At 36.4% G+C, this 12,363-nt stretch overlaps 1 protein-coding gene across 2 annotated transcripts in view; it reads right to left on the reverse strand.

Moving 5' to 3' along the window:
* Positions 1 to 12,363, reverse strand: part of lsamp (limbic system associated membrane protein) — a 783,778-nt gene that overhangs the window by 133,345 nt on the left and 638,070 nt on the right. The gene's annotated exons all lie outside the window — the stretch shown is intronic.

Here is a 12,363-nt window from a genome sequence, read left to right on the forward strand (position 1 = left end):
GGTCTATGAGGTAACAAATGTGCAAATGTCTGTCATGTAAAAGTTACATAACTGTCCTTTTTCAGTTGTTGTCTTGTAGGTGCTCACTTCCAGCTGTTAACTTCACTAGCTGAACGATTTTTTTAATTTTTTTTTCATTCTGAAGTCCAATAAAAGAAACGCATAGCATCTACTTATGAAAAATAAGTAGATCCTAGTTTTCATAAGCATCTACTTATTATGTAGATGCTTTCAGTTCCTGAAAGAAGGAAAGATTTCAGGAACTGTGCTTTTTGTTACTGTTAATTTATTTCAATAAGAGAGTTTTCAACACAACAAAAGGTTTGCCTTGAAGCTTTCTCCTTTAGATCTCAAGCATTTATTATGAAATAATCCACTTTGCTATTATTGTGCAAGATGGAAGATGAAACACTATTTGGTACAGAAATCATTGTAGTATTCATGACAATCCTTTAATTGCGATTCAGTTTATGGGACTGTTGAGAACAATTTCTATTTTACAAAGTTGTCTGATAAAGCTCTATGTAGTTCTTTCCTCAGTTGTTGTTATCGTAACAACCCATTATTACATCCACAGCTCCAAAGGTTTGCAAAAAACTAACAACATCTATCATTTTGTCATTTGAACTCTAACATTTCTCAGAGGAAGGTGATGCTGAGCAGTGGAGTGCTCAATCCAAAGCAGCAAACTATTCACCACAAGAGAAGTTCCAATGAACTCCAAAAAAACTTTGTTTACACTGAAGGTATTTGCAGAATCTAAACAAATATGTCTGTTAATTGTTTAAAAACATCTTTGTATATTTAACTATGAGACAACAATGAATACTTTAAAATCTAAGTGAGCAACAACTTTTCATCCAAGTCTGAAAAGCGAAGTCTATTACCTGAGTCAGAGTGACATCATTAATAACTTCAATATCCATGTTTGATCGGATTGGGCTCAACTCAAATGCAAAGTAAACTACTACGTTCTTAGGTTGTATGTTTCATTTCAGCATGATGACCAGTTATATTACTTGCTACATTATTCATTACACTTGAATCAACGGGACAAACCAGAATGGACTCTCTGAAAATTGATTGCAGGACCTTACAACAATAAAATACTGCAGAAATCTAATCTTCTCTGTTTTGTCAGATTTCCTTTAATGTCTGTAATTTACTGGGCAGTACAGACGAGTGAAATTGACTTTAAGTCCATCGGTAAGACATGGCTATTGGAAAGGCTCCACTGTCTTGCAGCTGCAGCACTACATGTATCTAAATTCAGGTCTCCAGAGGACTTCAAAGTGTTTCATTGACTTGACATATTTAACTGGATAGAAACACTAAAAAAGGTGGACATTTTGCAGGACCACTTATAGTTTATGAGCCAAGTTATATCTCTACCTTTAAGAATTTGTTTTCTTCCAGAAACCCCCCACCAAAAACAAACAAGCAAGTCCAAGACACTAAACACAAGTAAGAAAAAGTATTTGAATTTAGTTTTTCACATTTGTTTGGTTTGGCTTAAATTGAATTCAACCCTACAAAAAAACATATGAATTAAGTTGTGAAACACCTCTGTTCTGCTTCAGTTAATGCTTACGTCCGTGATCTGCTGCTTGCGCCAGTGAGAACTTTTGCAGGGGTGTGCATGTGTGTTCACGCCCACCCACCACTGGGTAGATTGAGCGTCGGACAGCACGTCCGGCTCAACAGACGTAACTTCCAACAGCTGTTCAATTTCACAGTTCCTTTCACTCTCACTCCTTAGACTTCTGTGCCACTCTGGTTCAACCGTCATATCTGTCCAAGCCTCATGGCCCCTCTCCCAGCTGAATATACAATGATGTCTTTCAGATACCAGGCTCATAGGTTTATCAAATGCATGGCAACCTATGTACACACACATCCCACAAAAGCAGTACTACAGCTTGCTGTGACCCAGACCACTGGGCTGAGTCAACATTTCAATTATTTATCACAAGTCTACAACAACACACAGGGGGCCGTCTAGGAGAGGGATTGTGCAAGTTGTCATCTAAACAACAACAGCAATAAGTTCTTGTTACTCGGCTCAGCGTTTTTCAACTAATACGACAAATTGCACTTCCAGGAACATAGGCCTGAAAATCATTACTTGTCATCAGTCAGTTGAACTGTTTTCCTCCTCTTTTCCTTGGTGCCTTGGGTCTGTGGCTTCTTTTTTTATGAGTCATATACACAAAGCAGATGAAAAGCCATGTTTCTGGCTCAGCTACTGTAGAGTTACATAAGGGAGTTGTACTGAAGCAAACACGAGTGAAGTGATGCATATAACACACATTAAAGTTAGATTTTGCTCCTAGTGATCAGTCCCTGGTATTTTCTCGTGTGAAGATAGAGGCACTGAGAAGAGAAAGTAGCTTAGTTAACCTAAAGATTTACCTCAGCTTGACCTGCTCTCAGGGGTCACTCTTTGTACCTGATGTAAGAGAAAAGAAACAACACTAACAGTGACCCCCAGGTCTTGGCTAAAATGTCGCACTCTAGGCGGATTACAGAAGGGAGTCAGTTAAACAAACTCAGAGACTGGCTGACAGGGAGAGGTCAGCTTTGTTGTACTGATTTATATTTTACAATCATAAAAGCAAGAGTTCGATCAGTCCTGTTGATTGAAAGTGTAGGAGAGCCAAAGGTTGACTTGCAGGTAACAGACTGAGGCAAAAGATTTACCAGGGATCTCAAGCTAACTATTCAGAAGAATTTTAGATTGAACTGTGTGCTGTGGTCATATCACTTTTCATGAACACACAATACTGGTTTGGCCACTGGAGTGATGGCTAAATTTATTATTTTGTGATCCAAAATAATCAAGTTTAACGTATGTATGGACCACATCTTCTATTTCTTTTATCAATTAGAAATGCAAACAATGATATTTGTTTTTTTAGAAATATCTTGTTTTGTTAGTAAGGTGCCTAACAATTTATGCACACACAATGTTTTAAACAAAGTAAGCTAAGTATTTTAAAATGGATCTCATCATATGCTTTATTTATAATTTGCCATAACTTCTTACATGTGTGGATTACTTGGATTGCTGTTGACATGTGCTTTCAATTGTATGCCAATAAAACCATATTTTATCTGGGAAAACATTGACCTGTTCAGTACTTATTTTATCCATCATATGCAGAATAATACTGTATGCTACTGAATAAACTACAGTGACTTAACACATTCTTAAAATCATTGGACACAATTTTTACATTGTAATTTTAACTGTCCCTTGTGCCACAATACTTACCTAAGTTACTGCTACATTATGACAAAAAAAAACCTATTACTTGCACAATTGCTTGCTCTGTAAAAGGGCAATAATGAATGTAAGATAAAAACAGATATAAAGAATTAGTGTTTTTAAAAACATTATTTGATTCCGTTACTGTTAAGAATAGCTGAGCAAAACCTATGCTGAAAAGCTTTTGTTTTGTGTTTATGCAGTAAGAATCTACAAAATGATATGGCTTGAAAAAACCCTGAATATTGTTTTTTTTTGTTGTTGTTGTTCATTTAACCTCTTATGGCATTCTGAAATATTTGCTGTTTTGTAATGTCAAAGACTGATGTTTGTCTTACGTTTTTGTCAGAACTTTAAAAGTTACTAATTTTTCATGATTGAGTTATTTTTATTTTGCTGGTACTTAGCTGAACAAATAAACCTTTATCTTCCACTATATTAGTAGTGTTTACCTGACAGATTAATCTCTGTCAGGTAAATTTTTCACCCTTGTGATGTTTCTGTCATTTCTTTTACATAATCTTTTTAGCGGCTACTCAATATATAAAAGAATAAATTGGCCAAACTGAATTTTAATTGCATGAGATGAAATTTATTTATTCTTAGTCCATCTAAATTCTAAATGTTTTTGGTTGTCATTTTTGTGTCATTAGTGCTGCAAATGCATTTTGGCTACCGCCATCTGAAATACCATCATTATTTGTGACTTCTTATGCCAGTCAGGTGTCTGCAAAATGATTTGGACACAACTGAAAACCATCTCTAGAATTCAACACAACGTTCCTGAAGAGAGGTGTCGAAACATGCAGTTCATAACAGCAGTGTTACATCATCTGAGGATCTCTGTTATGTTTCGGTCTCATAAAAAGTCTGGCTCTCCTTTTTTCAGATGATTGCTTCACTTTCATCTTTTGTAGAAAAAGCTAAAGAATAACTAACAGAGGTGACTTTGAGCAGACATAAAAGTAACCAGCCCGGGAAAACAAAAGGAAGCCTAATCTAAGTAAATCAGCTGAAGGTTGATTAATTTTGTTTTACTCACTAAACCCTAAGCATTCTATTTGCAAAGCGTAACCTCTGCACCGGAGTTCCCGCCAACCCATCTCAGTGTTTACTTATAGCTGTTGGTTTTAAAGGCTTTGATTCAGCTTCTGGTTTATGTCATGTTGAGATAAGGACAGCGCTCTTTATGAGATTTACATAAACCGATTTACACTGGTGTGTCAAGCCAATTTGCCACAAAAGCAATTGGAAATTCTCTTTGTTTAACAGTGTTTAAATCATCATTCACATAGCACTGCAACAGCAGATATATAAATTTTTTTTAACTGATTTTTTTTATTGCAGATGGTAGTTCTACCTTCCCAGCAGGGCTTGCTCTTTATTGATAAGATTTTTTTTTCTTTTGGCATTTAAAGTTGATCTGTTCCTAATGGGCTCCAAGTTGATGGATAAAAATACTGTCATATCAATCATTATCTGGTAATAGAAAATCTTAATTGTGTACATTAAATATCAGTACAATTAATTTGAATTTAATTAATTCGTTTACTGTCAAAGGTAGTTAACAGATTAAAAAGTGTTTTTCAAGCATCCATTCTGAGGATGTAATTAACCTACGTAGATTCTAAAGTGATTTTAAATGAAGCATAATTTGTTTTCCTCTCGGTTGACAATAGAAAACCAAGAACTCTTGTGTAGTCGATTTGCAACTGTGATAAGCTGAATGTTCAACTCTCGCTTTTTTGATTGCTTTTTTTTTTACCCAAAAGATTTGTTTTTTCTTTGCCACTTGACTCATATGTTGTTCAAACTCTTAAGTCAACAGGGATGAATCCATGTTATGGCTAGACATAAAATATAACTTAGCAAGAATACATTCTTAGCACACTCTACAATGTATTAAAAGGTTTTCATGTTTTTATATTTCTATATATTTTATATATGACGGTGTTACTCTATAGTAGCTTAAAAAAGTTTTTAAGTGATTCTATTTCATTTTCGAATACACTTGCTTGTGGGGAATATTTTGGATGAGGGACATGTTAGTAAAACATACTAAAAGATATTAATGAAAATGACAACCAGCTTTTCACATAGAGAATAAATTGGATGAAACAATAGAAGCTAACTTCAGCGATTTAGTGGAACAAAAATAGTCAATGCAAAATGTGATACAGATGGGGCATAGTAACATCCAAGAAAAAAAAAAAAAAACATAAAAGAGAGAAAATCGTTTATTCCTCTTGGCACACTGACAAACAATGATACCTCAGTGTAAAAAGTGACTCTGGCACCAAACTGGCTTCATACAAAAAGGACGTTTTTGCATATTGGCACTGCTTGTTCAGTTTCAGAATATATTTTTTATGAACAAATAAAAACAGAAAAAAAGATTGAGAGCACATTCTGCATGATGTCTGCTGGCTAGACCCATTTCAGTTGGGAATTTCTTTGTTTTTACAATTGTTTTGCTTTTTTCCCCACTTTTATCATCTGGATAACAAACACTCCTGGACTTGCTCAGAGCTATAGAAAGTAACATTTATTTTTGTTCACTGCCTCTGATTGTCCAAAATAAATCTAGTTTAATTAATGTAATCTTCTCAACTTTCAAAAACAACACACAAGCACAGTCAACACAAATATCTGTAAAACGAGCTGAGAAAAGAGGGGACAGAAATGTGATAAATTATTTTTAAAGAAACATAAGTTTTAGGTGGTTGGGTAGTAAATGGCCTGTACTTTAGACAGTGGCGAGGAGGAGAGTGTGTTGCAAAGAGAAAGAGAAGCAGCAACTGGCTGAAGATTAAAGATATTGCATAATAGATAAACTATGATTATGGGTCTGATCGGTAGATTTGTTTGTAGAGTTTAACTTATTTGTTTGGTTAAAAAAAATTTAAGTCTGATTAAAATATTATACAAAGGTAAGAATGTCTGCTTTTATAACAGAACAGAGACATAAAAGAAAGAAAGCATAATTCTTCTCTTACTGGGAACACTGAATGCAAAATGATTCATCAAATAAAACATTCCTATTTGCCCAGTTAAGTTAAAATATGGGACTGCAGACAATAATACATTAAGAGCCGTTTGGGAGCCGAGCCACAAGAGGCGACTCTCTGAATAGAGCCGAAATTCCCATGACTGGTTAACAAGCAATTGAATAGATGTACATAATAAACTAGCTGGCTGGGACACACACAGCTAATCATAAGCACACAGGTTAAATCTCTCTTGATTATTAAGTTAATTAAATTAGTTAACTCATAAGGCTATCTGCTTGTTTAACTTGCCTGCAGTGTGCTGCCCAACAGACAACTTGTTTTCACACCATGGCTGTCCATGGCTTTCAAGGCCGAAAAAAATAAATAAATAAAAAATCCTACAAGACATTTCTATTTCTTCTACAAGTTTCTTTTCAATCAGTTGATTGACAGCATGTAGGGACAGGATGAGAAGGGACTCCGCCGCATTGCTTTATGCTCCACAATACACACCTAGAGAAAATCTCCTCACTTTCTCTACCATCTCTTTGACAGCACTTTTAAACAGCTGATCCATTTCCACAATATACATACAGGAACATTACATAACATCTATGCAGTACTGCTCATTGCTAAACACGATAGAAACCACTTTATCACATTCCAGCTGCATTAATGTCACTCCCTCACCTTCAGGTAATTGCACGAGTGCTTGCTCAATAGAAGCCTTGCGGACATGTGTGCTTGGTGCTGGGAGGGTTAGGGAGGTTTTTATGCTGTCCCCCAGCTGAATCTAACCAATCCCTGGAGGGAGGCCACTATAATTATAAGGCTGTGTGGGTGAAGCAGAAGATCCCTCCAGTGTTTGCAGCATGCAGTGTCCAAGGCATGACAGAGCAATTACACGCAGGCCGACAGAGGGAGCAGCAGACATATGCAGCATACGCAAATATGCAGAAAAAAGACATACTGTCAAGAGGAGAGGCGTGTAAAGTGTCAGCTTGTTTGTGCACACATACAGTAGTGTAATCTTAGCAGCCATTCTCTCTAAAAATAACAGGTTCTGTTGTTGATTCAGTATATTAATGACTAGAGCACAGTTCCTTCTAGCTCAATAGATTTCAACTAGAGCAGGAATGTCAAACTGGTTTACATTTTGGGCCACATTAAGATTGTGAATGACTACGAGGCCAGTTGTGGCTGAAGGTATTGATGGGCAAAGTGATTGGTTCACACAGCTGACGTTCTCTGGAGCAACAGTATCACATTTATTGATAATTCCTGACTACAAAGATCTGAGTGCAACTCTGTGCATTGACTGTGGCAAATAAGAGAATTTTAGCTCCCAGACATCCTGAACACCAAGATCTTACATAAAGAAAAATCACTCATTAAAGTTTAAAAGAAGAATAAATTAAATGAGGAAAAATACATGATTTCCTCATAAAACCAATTTACGGTGTCAAATTACTATACTTAAGATCCATCAACTGATTTATAGATGAAATAGCCTATTCAAAAAGAGTGCTATTACCAATGCTTTCTGCTAATGAGACTTCAAAATTTTAAGCTTTACTCTCAAAGTTACATTTTGCAACTTGTATTTATAAAAAAAACATGTTTTTTCCATTTTTGTTAAAATTATGCCATGACAGTATAATACAAGACAGATTATATGTGAGAAAAGTCAAGCTACTCTGACAATATTATTGATAATCTTCACTCATGGGAATCATGGGACCATTTAATACTTTATTGTCTTGAGAAACAATCACATATTACAGCACGGCTGAAAATACCAACGTGAAGCAATTCTAAACCCAACTATGCTGTATAAAACTGTAGAGGAAGTGAGAAATGTAAGAGAATGACATGAAAACAAAATCCACTGTGGATTCCCAGCCTTTCATAAGTGTTGTATTTTACCGACAGGTATAGAAATGATTAACTTAAAGCAGCCAAAGCATTAAAGTGTTTTGTTTTTTTTTCTCCATCTTGTCTCGAAGCCATAAATATTCTGCCTTTAAACTCTATCAGGAAAAATAAAACAAAATAGCTGTCTAAAAATCTCTAACAGGTTGGTGTTTACTATTTACAGGCTTTACCTTTGAAATACCACATCTGCTTATTAAGGTTAATACAAACTCTCAGAGAGTAACATTGTGTTAAAAGGGCAAAGAAAAACCAAACTTTGCTTCCTGTGTACACACAGGCGAAATGTTGAGCATATGAAGAATTCTGTTTCAGTTGTAAAAAGTGGACATGTTTTGCCTTTGTTAAAGGAATCAGTGTATTCCATGGCTAGAAGTTAGATTTCTATGACATTCTTAATTTAAATTGCCTTTTCAGATTCATTTGGATGTGGGATTGGGATGCACAGGGAAGCACTTTGCCAAGATCCAACTTTGTTCCAATGAATTAGTAATAAAGATGCCATATCTGTCACATCCAAGATGTGTTCACGATGTCAGTCGACTGTGGGGGTTTTTTTTCAATGGCAGTGGTTTTAAGACATATCAGCCCAGCCTTGCTGCGTTACAGAGCTTGTCTGAGATAAATTTTATATTTTGCCTTTTCTGCCTCTAGGGAAGCAACATATCCTTCAAGCAGTTCTTGGCTTTTAAAATGACAGCTTGAACACACAAAATAGCTTCCTAGCATACACTCGCTTCATCACAGACTCCTTGATATTTCATCCCATGCTGTCAGACTTGGAAGGCAGATTTGCAAGACGAAGTCCAAGCATCTCCAGGGGCAATACTTTCAAATTTAATTTGGGTATTTTTAATATTTGGTTTCAACCAAAAAGCAGGTTGCTTTTTTAAAAGTTTAATTTTATGTTGGGATTTACTGAACACTGCCATATTGAGTGCACTATCAGAAGCAGCATATTAGCAATGGGAGCTTAAGTGTTTATACAAGAGAGTACAAAAATATAGTTAGAGTAATTAAAAACTATGAGGGATAGATAAAGAGATATGTAGCAAAAACAAATATGAAAAGGAAGATTTTTAAATTGTGAAACTTGTTTGTAGATAAAGCAGTGAACTGTGACAGAGTGCAAATGCTTTTGATCAACTGAGAGCAAAGTCAGGAAACTCCCTAGCGGCACAAACATCACTGTCTAGATACAGAGGTGTTCTAGTAGAAAGAGTCAAGCACAGAACGATATGCATACATGGTGGGAAAGGTCAAAACACCAAATTTTATCCACATTCATAATTTCTTTGGATAATTTGGAGACACATACATATATACAGTATAAATCCCCTGAACCCACACTGAGGCACTGTTGAAAGTCAAACCCTTAATAAGCGTAATATCGTAGTTAGTCTGATGGACAGAATTTTCTCAGTGTGAATCTCGATGTGGTTGCCAGCAGTTGCAATTTTCTGCCTATCCTTTCATTGTTTTTCAGTTTGGTATCAAGTGATTCGGTCCAAACAAAGCATTTTGGGTTGGTGTCTGTTTGTGCATGAGTGTGCTAATGTTCTTTTCAAGGTGGCTGCATCTCTGTGCTGTGCTTTTGTTTCTGTTTATCTGTTCTCACTGGCTTTTACAGAGGAGAGAAAAAGAAATACAACAATACCACAATTGAAGCAGCTTCAAATTATCTGCTGGGGTTAACTGTGCAGGTCCTCGTATTGTTTTTTTAAATTAAGACAGCATCAGCAATCATCCCATCTGCTTATTTTTTTGTTTGTTTTTTTTTGTGTGTGTGCGAGTGCAACAGGTTTTGTGTGAGGTGTTCGTACATGAAGACGGATCAGGCTGAAATCTTACTTGTTCATAAGAATTGTTAGTAGCGCACCAACCAAATCACACTTGCACACATACTTATCTGCATAAACAACAGTGGCACATTCATTCAAATCATTCTAATCAGTTGATACAGCAGTGCAAACGTCTTTCTATAACAATAAAGGATGACTCTCTCCTTCCTACTTGTGTTCATTTTCATATGTATGTGTGCTTATGCATTGCTACCAATAAAATGAGGAAGATGCAATCAATTTTCCATATGGTAGAGGCGGTCCACATTTAAATAACTGTTAATTGTTTTGGTCTGATAATACCAAAGTGAAATAAAAAAAAATATATATTACCTGGAAGTGGACTTACATTTAATTTTTCAGTATTACACCCACTATTGTGCTTGAAAAATCTGTATTAGGACAATAAATTTAACAAATGTGCGTCTTCACTTCCCAGTGATGTCACACATTTTTCATCTTTTAACATGTTAACTGTGAAAGTGAGACTGTATCGGCTGCTGCAAGTATCCATCTGTGTCAAGTGACTAGCTTGGCACATGTGACAGCTGCATTGCTGCAAACTTAATGATCTTGTCATGATATTTAGTGAATACCTCTCAGTTTGTTTTTTTTAAAGTCCCTAGTAATAAATCGTTAATTTTTCTTTAAAAATGTCACTACTGGCAAATCTGCTGATGTCTTACCAGAGACTTTTAGAAGTTCTGCTGTGAATTTTCTTAGACCTCTTCTCAAAAAACAGAGGCTGCTGCCAAGGGGCCCTCTTCCTTCCCAAACCACTCACATTTTCTCAGTCCTCACACACCAGTCCCACCCAGCTGTAGTCAGAACAGGAACTAGTAATCTTTCTGCATCATTTTACTGTACAAATAAATTAGAAATACTATTGCATTTTTTCCCACTGTCTCCTATTGGTCTATGGAGATAATTACAAAAAACAACAAAAAGAAAGGATTCATGTTGGACTGTGACTTATTTTAGCCTCCTAAGTGAACCATTAAAACAAAACCCAAACCAGATAGGAAAAACGGAAGGAAAAAAAATTGTCATGAATAGTTTGGTATGAAAATATTGCTATAGTCATCAAGACACTATGGTATTGATGACTATATGATCTGCTCATGAGTGTCAACTAAGATGAAAAATGGAAACTGCTGTTAATGAGTGCAATGGGACACAGTCATAATAGTAAGGTAGACCATATGATAGGAATCAAATATAGTGTGTTATTATATTGTACTTTATAGCTGATGAGTTTTCAAGCATATGCATGTCTTAATTGGATATCAATGCTTGCAAATTGACATGATTTCAGCCCTTCATCTCTACCTTGACTGTGCTGATTACTCATTACCCTCACCTGCACTGTGCTGCTCCCTATTTAAACAGCTGCCCATCACCAGCTCAGTGCGAGATCGTCTGTTGCCCCAGTCACAGCTTTCAAGCGTTGTTTCATGTTCTAAAGAGTTTTCTGATCCTGCCTGTTTTTTGACCACAGATTTTTGCCTAGTCCTTCTACTGTAGGAATAGTTCTAACCTCCTGTTGCTGAACCCTGCCCGTCTCTGACCCTGCCTCCAGTCTTCTGATGACTGATTTTCATTGCCTGAGACCCTCCCGTGCATGACCCTGGATCGATTCAACGACTCAGCCTCTGGTTGGTGGATTTTGTCCCTGTCGTCTGTTTGTCCCGAGTCCTCAAGGCCTCCCACTGTCAATTCACCCTACTCTCCCCAGGCTGGATTCCCGACCCCTGTGGATTCCCTATTCCTGTCCTACCAGTGTGACCACACCCTGTGGAGCCCCTTCTACTACATTATTTTTGTAATAAAATGTTTGGTGAACCGTCCACTTGTTTTGGCTGCTTTTTGGGTTCTGGCTGCAGTTTGCTTTATTGTTGCACAAATGACTCCTCTTAAAGGACTTATAACAGTACGAGGATAAAAATTAGTGCTGTGAATGTTAACACATTAATGGATGTGATTAATTTCAAAATTCTAATGCATTAATATTACATAACGCAGATTAATCGACCTACTAATTTGACCTGAAAGTCTCTCTCCCACAGAGGTTTACTTAATTCATAGCAGCTCGTTATGGTCTCAACATATGGAGAGTGACGAATGACTGCGGAAGGTGAAAATTTTCCATGACAGCAGACAGCGACAAAAGTTGAACATTTCTCAGCTTTCTTTTGTTGCGTCACTATGAGCATATCTACGTTCAAAAGCTCAAAATTTCGAATTATTCAAGTCACTCAGCTGGATGAGGACAAGCAACTGTCACCTCATCCAACAAGTTGGGAAATGAATGGAGAAAGACATTTCTATTAAC

The sequence above is a fragment of the Xiphophorus hellerii genome, chromosome 18 (assembly GCF_003331165.1).
Source record: "Xiphophorus hellerii strain 12219 chromosome 18, Xiphophorus_hellerii-4.1, whole genome shotgun sequence".
Classification (NCBI taxonomy): domain Eukaryota; kingdom Metazoa; phylum Chordata; class Actinopteri; order Cyprinodontiformes; family Poeciliidae; genus Xiphophorus; species Xiphophorus hellerii.